This window comes from Crocodylus siamensis, chromosome 5, assembly GCF_052110815.1.
Source record: "Crocodylus siamensis isolate JL-2025a chromosome 5, ASM5211081v1, whole genome shotgun sequence".
In the NCBI taxonomy this organism is placed as follows: domain Eukaryota; kingdom Metazoa; phylum Chordata; order Crocodylia; family Crocodylidae; genus Crocodylus; species Crocodylus siamensis.
In genome coordinates, this window is record NC_143399.1 from 113612487 (window position 1) to 113625666 (window position 13180).

The following is a 13180-nucleotide window of genomic DNA, read 5'->3' on the forward strand; positions in this document are numbered from 1 at the left end:
AGATGGCTAGGGAGGCTGTCATAGAGCTCTGAGCTTTGGAGGAATAAATCTCTTCAGCCCTCTTTGAATTTATTGACTTCTAGATTGCCAGAATTGTTTGTGTTGGGGAGGAGATGCTTACCTCAATCACTGAGTGCCACTGATTCACACAGCTGTTGACAATGAGGAATGGTAAATTCTGAGGTGTATAGAAGCAAGGGCTATCTGTGCAGCCACCATGAAAAGCCCTGGAAGAAGATGGTGGTCTGGATAACCCTTTTTCACAGGTTTTATGACTGACACCACTGGCGTCAAGTCCACCTCAGTTCCTTCTCTGCCACTGTAGAGTTACCTTTTGACATGAGAACATCTTCAGCCAGGCTACTCAAATAATGTTACTTAGCTATAAAGTAATTGGTTTCTTAATCCTCTAAGACCGGGGTATCAAACTCAGGGCCAGATGAAGCGCATGAGGACAGTCTGCAGGCCAGATGGGACCCACACACACATTCCACATACTTGATTCAACCTGCAGGGTTGGTCTAGTGTTGGTGTCACATGCAGTATGTGCCCTGGACTGGTTACACTTCTGGTTCCAGCCATGTATATCTCATGCACCTGCCTGGGTCTCACACACCGCTTGCAGCATTGGGGGGTGTGCATGGCATGTTGCACACGGGGCCAGTCTAGTGCATATGCTGCATGTGACATCCATGCTGGATCTGGCACTTGGGGCTGGTCTGTGGGCCAGATCTGGACCAGCTTTAGGTCTAGGGCCTGTCTGGTGCAGGTGCCACATGCAGCGTGCGCCTCATAGTGGCAGGCAGCACTATGGGCTGGATAATATAGTTCCATGGGCCAAATCTTTGACACCCCTGCTATAAGAGGTTCATAAAATCTGTGACATTGCATCTGTTATATATGAGAAGGATGCATAGGATTGATGCTTTGTATCTGCCTCAGTCACATGAGATTTCCCATTGTACAGTGTGATGTGGTGTCATTTCTTTGATGAAAGTAGACATAGCTAAACGGTTTTGCAGCCTGAACTTTGATTAAAGCTCTACTCGGCCTCTCCTACAGGAGGTTTGAGGTCTGCTGCTTTGTTTGAGGTATTCTTGCATGTAGCCAGAGAAATGCACTTTGTCCAGGAAAATGCCTGGAGCAGCTGAGCTCCCTATCTAGATGGCCTGCACTAGCATGATAATAACATGATAATTCTAGTAGTGGTATATTAGCGTTGTTGTTGGCACTAAAACTTCTTTGGAACCATTAAGGTTACCAGTGTCACTGCAAGGCAGACTTTCAGTTCTTGTGATTCTCAGAGGGCGGTGGGGGAGGAGCTTGTCCAAGACGAAGAGGCATTGTACTCTGTTACCTGGCATATGTTTTTTCTGAGGACTTTTCCATTTGGAAGGCAATGTCCTTACTGCTATTGCTGACTTACAGATCTATTAAAACTGAATATTGTAAAAGTCCAGTTGGCTGTTATGCAGCAAAATCCCCTGAAAATGCATGTGGGTATAAGACTTGCATTTTTTTCCAAGTAGTCATGTTCATAGATTGATCAGCATTCATTTGAAAGGATCTAATTGGTCTCTACTAAATAATTTAAGTTTTAAAAATAGCACATCTAAATAGATGCAACTTTTTAATTGGCGTGTGTTGCTGCATTCATTGAGCATCTATAAAGACACAATGGTCAGTCTTCTATTATGGCTGTGCTTATTGTTGATGTGGTCATGAACATTTTACTGAGATTTGCTATTTTCTAAATACCTAGTCTTTGTGTGCATTATTTAAAAAGTACATGTGAAAACTGTAATAAGTCTCCCTTATACCTATATGGAAATCCCATATGTCAGACTTTGTGGTACTTCTATGATCTTGCACCTAATTAGAGCTCATTATGTAGGAGTTATTGTAGATAAAGTGTACTGACACTATTTTCTGTATTCTACCCAACACTTTACAAATCATCCAAATAAATTTTCATGCTCTCTTTGCTGCTTCTATAGTTGATTGCCCGCTCAATGTGGGTAGGAGTGGAGAATGGGGGGACCTCATAAGTGTCGGACTTTGCGTGGCTACTTGTGTTTTTTTCCCCACTAGTGCATTTGGTGTCCTGCAGTCAGTTAAATGACACTAGGTGTGTCTACAATATATGCCATAAAGTTTATTTTAAAGTATATCCTTTTGTTTGTGCTTTTGCTAACACCAATTGTTTACATTGTTTAATTTTGTCAAAGATAACAGCTTTTTGACTTGAGGTTCTCTTTAGTTCACTGGTTGCGACCCCTTGTGCTGCCACACCAACTTCAACGGTGCTTTCCCTGCATCTCTGTCAGTGATTCTTATGCAAGGTGCTGCAACACTCTGCAACTCTGCAATCCTACTGTGTTTTGCAGGCTCCTGGCTCCTTCATGAAGAAGTAAATGCTTGTTTCTCCATGTGCTGGGCACCCTATGTCTGCCCCAGTTTTCTGTGCACAAGTGGCTCTCCAGACTGCTTCTCTAGGGATTCCTGCACCATGGCTGCCCCTCTACCAACTGACTCTGTGCTCTAAGTGGGGTGCTCTGCTGTGGGAGGGCAGGTGGGGGTAGAGCCTGGCTCGGTTCCCTGCACCTCTCATGTTCCCAGAGCTTGTGGAAGAGGCTGTGGGGGCAAGTGACTCTAGTCATCCTAAATGACTAGAGTCACTTGCAGGTCTTCAGAGGAACAGCTGCTACAGCAGGGGCTACACCTGCCTCCCCCCCCTCCCCCCCTTAGGTACAGACTTGGAGGTTGGGACAGGGCAGATGGGGGAAGTGGGGAAGAAAAGGGGGGGCATGGTGAAGTCCTGCCCATCCCTAGTGCTCTCATCTGGTACCAGCCTCTGCAGGGATGAGCAATGTCTCCTTCAGGGATCTGATGTCTTACCCCCACCATGAAGGCCGTGCCAGTAGATTGGGACATCAGATCACCTCACCATGCAGAGGCCCTGCCCATGCTGAACACAGTGTACCATCTTCTGCCATGCTCTCAAAAGTGTCCCCTACCATCTGTGAGATCCTTCTGAAGGTGTGCTATGGTGCAAGAAGGTAAGCTCTGTAAGAAATAAATTAGTTTTTTGAAATGGAGTATTACTGAATTCGTATGAGTTATGAAGGGGTGACTTGAGTCTGAAAATGTTCAGACTATTTGCAGGTACACAGAAGTTATCAGTCCTCCTTTGGCTGAAGTGTTGCAACAGTTTACAGAGGAATAAGGCAACTGAGTTTTCCAGTTCTGGTCAGAGTCTGTAGTTTAGTGGCAGAATTTGCTGTAACATCTTGCCACATGTTTAGTACTTGTGATCAGTACAAGGTTTTTGTAAATTGTCAAGTATGTGGATTCATGTTTTAATTATTTGGTAGGAGTAGACTTTTTAAACTCCATTGTAAACCAACATCCTTTACAGAAAATTGTTGGTCTTAGCTTACATAGTATGAACTAGAGAAAAATACTTTCCTGCTATTCCCATCTCTGACACTTTCCCATATCAACAAGGATTGAATGTGCTGTGACTGTTTGTTAGAGGTGGAGTATTACAAATTAAAGTATGTTAATCTTTTCTGCTTTCTTGTATTTCACAGCTGGGGTTTTAAAAATCAATATAGTTTGGTGTCTGAGAAACACAGTCTGACTGACCTTGGGAAGACTTTTCTTCCCATGGAAATGGGGTGTTTTGTATAACATGTAGGGATGGATGGACAAAAGGTGAAATTCTGCATTTGTTCCTTTATACAAACAAACAAAAAAACACCTTTTGAAACTGGTGGAGGGAGAATGCATATGATCATGTGTGTTCTCTCTCTTTTTTTTCTCTCTCTCTCTCTTTAACATAAGCCTTCTGTGCATTAGATTACAGCAGAAATTATGGTGATTTGTATTCTCAGATTAGTTTCTCAAAGCCTAGTTATGCCTGGCAACTTTGGAACCTTCTATATGCTAAATAGATAATGTACTTCAACCTGTTTCTCAGGCATAATAAAAACAAAGTGTATTGGAGTCTTTCCACTGACTGAAGTAGGCTTTCAAAGCAGGCCCATAAACTGTCTTGTCTGACTTTCAATTTAGTGTGTGAAATAAAATAGTTATAATTTAGAAAACTTAGTCACTGTTTATGGAAGTTTATTTTAAGTTTGGTTTGGCACATTGAAATATAGGTTAGCCATAGCTGAACAGCTATTTTGGTGATTAGGATTTTAAGTACCATGCTGTTACAAAATAGACTGTTTCAGAAATTGAAAATGACTTCTGTATGCAGATTTGTTTTTTTATAAAGTGTAAGATTATAGAAATTATATTTTTCTTTTGAAAGACTTTGAAAGCCTTTAGATCTTACCTAATTGAGATTAATTTCAGTATTCATGATTTATTATGTTGTGTCTTTTATCATTTGTTTTTAGGAAGCATTGGATCCAACTCTTCATATAAATCAAAATCTCAGTGTTTTTACTTTTTAAATAAGAATTCAAAGGACCAGATTTTGCCCTCTAATTTCAATATGAAAAGCAATTGGAGATCACTGTAAACTGAGTGTTCTGACACCTCAAACGGGCCTTAATCAAATGCATCTTTAGTGGGGGTGGGGAGGAGTTGCTGTACAGAAAGAGACATAACACTTTAAAGTAGGCAGATATTTCTGGTGATGTTTGAACGACATAATTGTGTAAATAGTGAACACAACCAAGATTCAGTCTAGTTTAAGAATATGCATTAACTGACAAGTTCGTAAAGTGCAGATTTGAGCGGGTCTAAATTCACCCTGAATTTGTGAATTCAGGTTATGAAATCTAGGTTTGGGGCTACAGCAGTTTACATTTACAACTTTTTTCTTTGGAAAAATGAGATTAAAAATATTGGTTAGGAATATATCATTGATCAATGCAGTTTAAAAAAGGATAATGTTTGAAATTTTGTGATGTGCTATGAACAAATTTGTTCAGTATAGTGACTCCAAAGTATCAATTGAGAGCAGTATGTTGTGTAAATGTAAATAGCCATGAAAAATAAATGACTAGGAAGCTTAGTATTAGACATTGCTATTTTAAGCCTCTATTAATATTATTGCATCTTTATAAAATATCTTGCAGGTTTTTGGTTTTTTTTTTAATTTTTAAAAGAGATTCATCCCTATTTTTTTTTTCTCCCATTAAGGGGAGGCTTTTACTTTTGTAATTAGACTTAGTAGCTGAAAGCATGCAAAGACAATCTTATCTAAAGCAACCCTTATAGTTTGTTACAGTGTTGATTTTTATATCACATAAACTTGTGTATGAATATTTCCATGGTGGATGAGAAGAAATAGGACAGTGATTTTTAAAACAAGGATATTTTTACTTTCAGCAGTAAAATGGCATGAATTTGAATTGATTTTTTTCTATACTTGCTTGCCTCTCATTCTGAACTGGAGCATGTATTGCATGTCAGTATGCCACTTGCAACAGGCAGACAGCAGTATTAATTAAGTGAGTCAGTTAGGTCTGATTCACACCCTTTGGATGCTAAAAGTAAATACAGCCCTAATTAGAATTAAAGTAACCTGTTCGCTTTCAGGCTCTGTGCACAGTGTAGGAATTTTGTTGGCTAACAGCATTGCACAGAACTTACTTACAAGGTAGAATGATCATCCTCATATTTGTTGCCTGTGAGTCCCAGCTCTGCAAGAATGAATGAAATTAAAAAGCATAATTCAACCCATGTATTTCTGGTTTAACATAAAAATACAGTGGATGACAATGTAAAGAAGACAGGCCTTGTAACTCTCAATTCTGTCTGAAATAAGTATATTGCTTACCCCTTTTAAAAATTATTAATGAGATGAAAACAGATTATTTTCCTCTTGTTTGTTTTTTCTTGATTTGCATATTTGATTCAGCAAAGTTATTTATATGTCATGTATTTCTTTTATGTTGAGACGAGGCGTAGCTTTCATATATTTCAATATTAGAACCTTATTCACATGTGTAAGTGTTTCCAGGACTTGGCACTTAAGTATTTTTCCCCATTTTTATATAGGTTCTTCAGAGAAACAGAAGGAATAAAAATTGGGAAATAAAGTTACTTTTAAAATTCCAGGTACAGTTTCTGAATGGTGACTGAACAAGAAAGTTGTACTAACATAAGAAAAAAAATGTAATATTAAATTGGCATAATCTTGTAAGGACATATTTTTATAAACCAAGTTTTAAACCTGTATACATGCCAAGTTGTACTGAGCTGGTAGAACTTCTGTGTATATACAAACCCTGAAATTGTTTCTTATTTCTATTTCAGTGTGCTAGTGGCAACATGTTTAGAACACAGGTGTCAAACATGCAGCCTGTAGGCTAGATCTAGCTCGTGGTGGTGGGCCCTCCAGCCTGTGGGACCAGGAATTTGGTGCCAGGGTAAATTGATGGCAGCAACATTTGCCTCTGTAGCTGCCAGATCATTTTGTCATTGGGGCCAGGTGCTGGGGAGTTGATGGTTGTGCTCTTCACCCTGTTGCCAAAATTCCTAATACCGATTCCCATTGGAGAGACAGTTCTGTGGTGGCAGAGCAAGCAGCAACAGCTTTAGCCATCACTGCTGCCAGAGTCGCTGTCGGCAGGGCCAGCCCCCAGGAATTGACACCACTGCTACTGGGATCAAAGGTTTGCTGAGTTTGATACCTCTGCTTTAATACATACAGTTTTTAATTCGAAGTCCTGGTACAAATCTAATTTAACATAATTAGTTAAGAGTATGGTGATTCTTCCTTCTGTTACAGTACAAAAATTCTAACACTGACTGAACTAACTACATTTACCTGGAAAATTAGAAGTGGTAAAGAAAAGGTGATGCACCTTAATTTTTGTACATGATTGGATATTGATGACATTTCATTTGCAGTTTTTGGGGAATAGGTGGATAATGAAAATTATTTTATTTCTTTGTTGCTCTAAATCAGTGGGGGGGGGGGTTTGTTTTTTTTTTTTGTTTTTTTTGCCTTGAGGTCCTTTCAAGAGTGCCATGGGGTGCCACACAATGTTAGCACTGGTAGGTTTGCTGACATGATTTACATAATTAAAACAGTTTTCAATTAGGAATCCCTAGTGTTAAAAACCATTCAGACCTATTTTGGGCTTTCTGAATTCTTTGCAACAGAATTGCTCTATTTTTTTCCCTAATCAAAAAAAAAAATGAAAATTTAAGAGTGGTATTTTTCTGAGGGGTGCTTTGAAATTTTATTAAGGAGTGCCCCAATAAAATCATAGAAGTAGGGTCGGAAAGGACCTTGTAGATCTTCAAGTCTGACACCCCACCCCCCCCGGCCGCCTGGGCGGGGGAAAAACTGGACTCAAATGAGTCCAGCAAGGTAGGCATCAAGCCTCTTCTTAAAGATCTCTGGGGTAGGAGCCAGCACCACTTCCCTTGGAAGCTGGTTCCAGCTCCTAGCTGCCCTAACTGTGAAGTAGTTCTTGCGGATGTCTAATCTAAACCTACTCTCTAATAATTTGTGTCCATTGTTCCTTGTCATGCCAGGGCGTGCTAGGGTAAACAGTGTCTCTCCCAAACCCTTCTGGTCCCCCCTAATGAGTTTATAGACAGTCACCAGGTCCCCCCATAGTCTTCTCTTGTGAAGGCTGAACAGCTTCAGGTCCCGCAGTCTTTCATTGTAGGGTCTGCCCTGTAGTCCCCGGATCATGCGGGTGGCCCTCCTCTGGACCCTTTCAATGTTGTCCACATCCCTCCTGAAATGGGGTGCACAGAACTGGACGCAGTACTCCAGCTGTGGCCTAACCAGCGTCTCATAAAGGGGGAGAATCACCTCCCTGGCTCTACTTGAGATGCACCTGTGGATGCACGACAAGGTCCGGTTAGCCCTGCCAACCATGACCTCACGTTGTCGGCCCATGTTCATCTTGGAGTCAGTAATGACTCCAAGATCCCTTTCTGCCTCCGTGCTCTCAAGGAGGGAGTTTCCCATTCTGTAAGTGTGCTGCTGGTTTCTACTGCCTAAGTGCAGCACCGTGCACTTGTCAGTATTGAAGCGCATCCTGTTTGTCAGCCCACTCCTGTAACCTATCCAGATCTTGCTGCAATCTTTCCCTCCCTACTAACATGCTCACCTCACCCCAAATTTTGGTATTATCAGCAAATTTAAACAGGACCGAGCCCTGCCCACTTCCCCCCAGGTTGAATATGACCCGTCCACCACCAACCACCCTCTGAGTATGACCCTTGAGCCAATCTGCAATCCATCTGACTGTGTAGACATCAATGCCACAGTTGCCTAGTTTTTTCATGAGGATGGGGTGGGAGATGGTGTCAAAGGCCTTGCTGAAGTCTAGAAAGACTGCATCCATTGCCTTTGTGACCTTATCATAAAAGGCAATCAGGTTGGTCTGACATGACCTGCCCCTAATGAAACCGTGCTAGTTGCCCTTGAGCATCATCCCTGAAGCAGATGTGCTCCTTGAGGATCTTCTCAAAGAGTTTCCCTAGGATTGAGGTAAGACTGACGGGTCTATAGTTGCCTGGGTCCTCTCTCTCTTCCCTTTTTTGAAGATGGGGACCATGTTAGCTATCTTCCAGTCATCTGGCACCTGGCCTGAGCACCACGAGCGCTCGTAAAGCTGTGCCAAGGGCCCTGCAATAACCCCAGCTAGCTCCCTCAACACCCTGGGGTGGAGAGCATCTGGACCCGCTGACTTGAAGACGTCCAGCCCCTCCAGAAGCTCTCTAACCTGGTCCTCCCCAACCTGAGGTCTGGAGGCGTTCCCCTCAAGTCCATCTGGCATCACAGTGGGGAAGTCCCGGTCCCTGCACAAGAAAACGGAGGTGAAGAATTGGTTAAAGAGTTCCACTTTCTCCTCTGGCGCAACTACCAGATTGCCCAGCGTACTTTGCAAGGGCCCCACATTACCTGGTGCTTTCTTCATCCTCCCTATATATTTGAAAAAGGACTTTTTATTATCCTTGATCTTGGACGCTAGTCCTAGCTCTATGTCTGCCTTAGCTTTCCTGACAGCCCCCCTACAGGCCCGAGCAGAGGAGGTATATTCCTCTTTGGAGATAGCGCCCCCCCTTCCACTGGGTGTATGCTGCCTTTTTGGTAAGCAGGCATTCCTGGACGCCCTTGGTGAGCCAGGGGGGCTTTTGGGCACTCTTCCCCCCCTTGCTTCTTGTTGGGATGGACTCCCCTTGGGCCCTGAATATCATTTCCTTAAGGAATGACCACTTGTCCTGGACACTGAGTTCCCCTGACCTCAAGGACCCCAGCGCCTCACCCACTAGTCTCCTCAACTTGTTGAAGTTGGCCCTCCTAAAGTCTAGGGCTGCTGTCTTGCTGCAGGCCCTTGACACTGTGCTGGATGATGAATTCCAGCAAGCGATGATCGCTATCACCCAGGTGGTCAAGAACCTGGAGGCCCCTTACCAGGTCATCGCCTGTGGCCAGGACCAGGTCCAACAGGGCATTTCCTCTGGTGGGACAGTGTACCTCCTGGATTAAGTGGAGGTCCTGTATCTCAGCTAGGAACCTCCTGGAACAGTCCGTCCTGGCTGACTGTTCCTCCCAGCAGATGTCCGGGTAATTAAAATCACCCATGACAACTACATCCCTTGCCTTAAGTGCCTCTGCAAGCTGGCCTGAAAATTCCAGTAATTCTACAAAGGTTGAGAACTACTGCTATAAATATTACTTCCAAACTTCTCAATCAGGACTTTTTCCTCCCCCTGCCATCCAGTTGACTTTTAGCATCACAACAGAATCATCCAGATGCCTGCGCTGGGCTGCATCATAGTCGAACTGAACAGAAACAGACAAATGTAGTTTACCTTCATAGTTTGAAACTTGGTACGACAAAAGTAGTTGGACCCTTGATGGTGGAAATGACTTTATCAAACTAAGAGTTCTTTCAAAAACTTTTTTTTTTTTTGCCTTCCCTTTTCTTCTTGTGTTTGCACACATGTGCCTGTGTTCCTTTCAGTGTGTTTGGTGCTATATTTTTCCTTTTTAGGTTCTGATCCTGCAGAGGCCTTTTCTAAGTTTTATATGCAATCTTTGTATTAATAACTAAGTGTATCCATGAGGTCAGTACATTATTTGGAAAGAACTTTTTCTACTACAACTTGACTACCCCTATTAAAATCTTGATAGTGTATTTTATTAAACTTAATGTGAAGGCCTTTCAATTACATAAATCTGGATGTGGCAACCTATAGTCTGTCAGCTGGATCTGCTTCATGGAGCCACTGGATCCAGCCCATATACTTTGGCTGCATTTCATCAGTGAGGAGCTTTCCCTGTGTTGTGGGTGGGTGGCAGGGAGAAGCAGGAATGTCTGGGTCGTAGCAGTGGCCTGCCCTGGACATGAGTAGGTCATTTTGGTAGACCTCTGGCTGAAATGTTTGACTTGACTGCTAAACCTAGGGGGATGAAGGAGGGAAATCTTTTACAGTAGCTGGAAAATGGAAATAGGACTGTTCAAAAGGAAGACCTCTTTCTGTGATGTTGCATTAAATGTTACAGACAACAGTGCTACCTGTGTAGCTGAATAGATTGTATTTCTTATTAAATGTGACATTTCTCATAAGTGCTTGTAAGTGTGTTTCCAAGCCCAAAACAAGTTATTTCCATGTTTTACTTGAATGGATTATAATAATAGTAAAATTTCTGTGGAATTATTTTGTGTCGTTTCATAGGGTGAGCTGTTTGCATGCAGGTTCCTTTTTACTTTTGTAGAATAGGAGTCATCTGGCAGTTTTACTTCAGAGTTTTCTTTCATTTGTGGCATTTGATATTCTTGGAAAACTGGACTATTTGAATTGTTTATGCTATATTTACTCTTAGCTACACCCCTCCCCCCTCCAAAAAAAGCCTTCGAAAATGGGTAGGGAGGGTATCTTAAGCAGGGAAGCTGATTTTATTCATTTTATTTATTTATTTGCACAGAATAGCAGCAGTGACACTTCTATTCAGGCAGCACGGACTTCCTGGTTGTATTCTGATCTCCTTGATTGCTGCTAATTGCTGCTCACTGAACAGGTGTTAATGACCCACTCCCCTTTTCAGTGGTCTTGATAATCTAGTAATGAAGGTAGCCTTCCTTTGGCAATTTTGATGAAAAATGTGCAGCTTAGCTACTTCTAGTCTCTTCTCCTAGTTTGCAGCCCTACAGATGGTTTTTAGATCTTTTGAGAATCCTAGATCTGCCTATAGATCTAATCAGCAGCAACACCTCCAAGTTTTGGCTAAGCAGCCAGGAGCTGCTGATAATTCAGCTGTGAAAGGGATAAAATCATAGCTTTTGGTTGAGCAGGAAAGGGAGGATGAATGAGCTGAAGATGAGACTCTGTCCCTGCTCTGTGTAGCCACGACTTTGGAAAAATCTTTTTTTGTTTTTTGTGTGGTTTTTTGTTTGTTTTTTGTTTTGGTTTACCCCTCCTTCTGCCTTCCCAAAAACAATGTGTGTGTCTTATTTGGTGGGCAGGGGGCAGTGAAAGGGGTGGTAGGTGACAAAATTAACAGTATTTAATTCAATTTTAGTTTACCTAAGCCATTCTATTTTATGGCTTCAGTGCTTTCAGCTTGGTTTCATTTGTCTTTTGAATTCATTGATAATTGTTTAGCTTCTTAATAGAATTTTTCTAAATATTTATTTGTTATCATCTGATAACAGACTGAAACAGTAAGTTTATATTGGCAGTTCCCTTTCCTTTCCCCTGAATAGAAATAATCTCCTGTTTTCTTCTTTTTTTTTGTATACGATTCATTTTTCTCACTTTTGCCTTTGTGCAATGCCCCGCATGTGATATAGCTGCCATGCTTTTCAGCACACCCATGTTGGTTCTCAAATCCAGGTTCTGTGTATTTCAAAGTGGTGTTTCTCAGTTACAATAACCTAACTAACCTCTTGACGATTAGATCTCTCTCAAGCTGCTTCTGTGATTTATGGTGAAGCATTTGAGAGACTGTGGATTGCTTTTTGTGGTTTGTTTGCAGGTTCAAATTCCTTGGGCATGGATGCAGGGCATTTTTTTAGGGTATGGACAGACATAATACTTGAACCGTTCCAAGAATGCAGCTGTTTTGGGAACTAGTTCACAATTATTCCTGGGCAGCAGTGTTTGCATGAACATTTCCAAAGGTTGTAAGTAGAACCTCACTCTTCAGTAACTGCACTGTTGATGAGGTGCCACTGAGTACCCAGACCATCATGCTTTTCAGGGAGGAAAGGAGAAGATGCTAGGTGCTGGGCTGCTGTGTGCCCCCCCTGCTTGTAATTCACAGGAGACTGTGTGCTCTGCCCCTCCTACCCCCCAAGAAGTCTGTAGCTTTTTCACCCCTGCCTTAAAAGCCAATTGCTGTCAATTTGCTTTCCATGATAGAGACCCAGGCTCATTTGGGATGAGGGAGAGGCAAGACACTCAGCACCCATGCAGTCTACCTCCCCCAAAGGAGCCTGGCTCCTCAGAGCACAGGGTCTCAAGCAACAAGGTGAAATTGGCACTGCTTTCAAGGTATGAAAAGCTGCAGAGATATGGGTGGAGGGAAGGTGCAGCAGTTATCTGCCTCTTGTCCTCCCCCAAGGAACCACACAGTCTGGCTGGGGCAGAGTCAGAGAGGGTAAGTGGTACAGTTGCACTCTCATTTCGGACCACTCAATGGAAGCAACAGTAAACAAAGCAGAAAATAATCTCTTCCCTACCCTCTCCCTTTCTCCTCACCACCCCAGCCACTGTTGATTTGTGGGGAGGCTCCGGAACTGCTTTTGCCCTGTTCCAGTTGGGGACAGCAGTGTTGCCAGGTGCGTTCCTTCATTTCCTGCCTGCGTGTGCATCCTTTCCCCCCCCTCCCCCCCATGTTTGCTTCAGAGCTGACAGAGAATACCTGCCGGGACCAGGAAGAGAAGAGGTGTTTGTGTGCCATCATCACAACCACTGTTCCTGGCTGGAGCAGGGCAGAAAGCTCTGGAGCTCCCCTCTTTTTCCTTACCGCTCTCTGCCCTGCAGCTGGGGATAGCAGCAGCTGCAGGGAAAGGGGTGGGGATGGGTAGGAGGCTATGTGTTACTGAGAGAGGAGGTGAAGGGAGCAGATTCTGAAATGTTTTATGAAGTTTAAGCCAGTCTCAAGTGGCATGCAGAAGTCAAGTTGGGGTTTACAGTGGTCTAAGCTTTGTGTCCGTCCACACCCTGAGTATTTGTTGTC

The 13180-nt window shown here is 42.7% G+C and overlaps 1 protein-coding gene across 5 annotated transcripts in view; it reads left to right on the forward strand.

The window, feature by feature from the left end:
* EZH2 (enhancer of zeste 2 polycomb repressive complex 2 subunit) overlaps positions 1–13180 on the forward strand; it is a 75280-nt gene that overhangs the window by 22170 nt on the left and 39930 nt on the right. Inside the window, exon 1 of one of the 5 annotated variants that reach the window (XM_090049967.1) lies at positions 3039–3059. The exons of the other annotated variants lie outside the window; for them this stretch is intronic. The gene's annotated coding sequence lies outside the window, so the exon portion shown is untranslated. Of the gene's footprint in view, positions 1–3038; positions 3060–13180 lie in introns of those variants that run through there. 5 annotated transcript variants of the gene reach the window in all.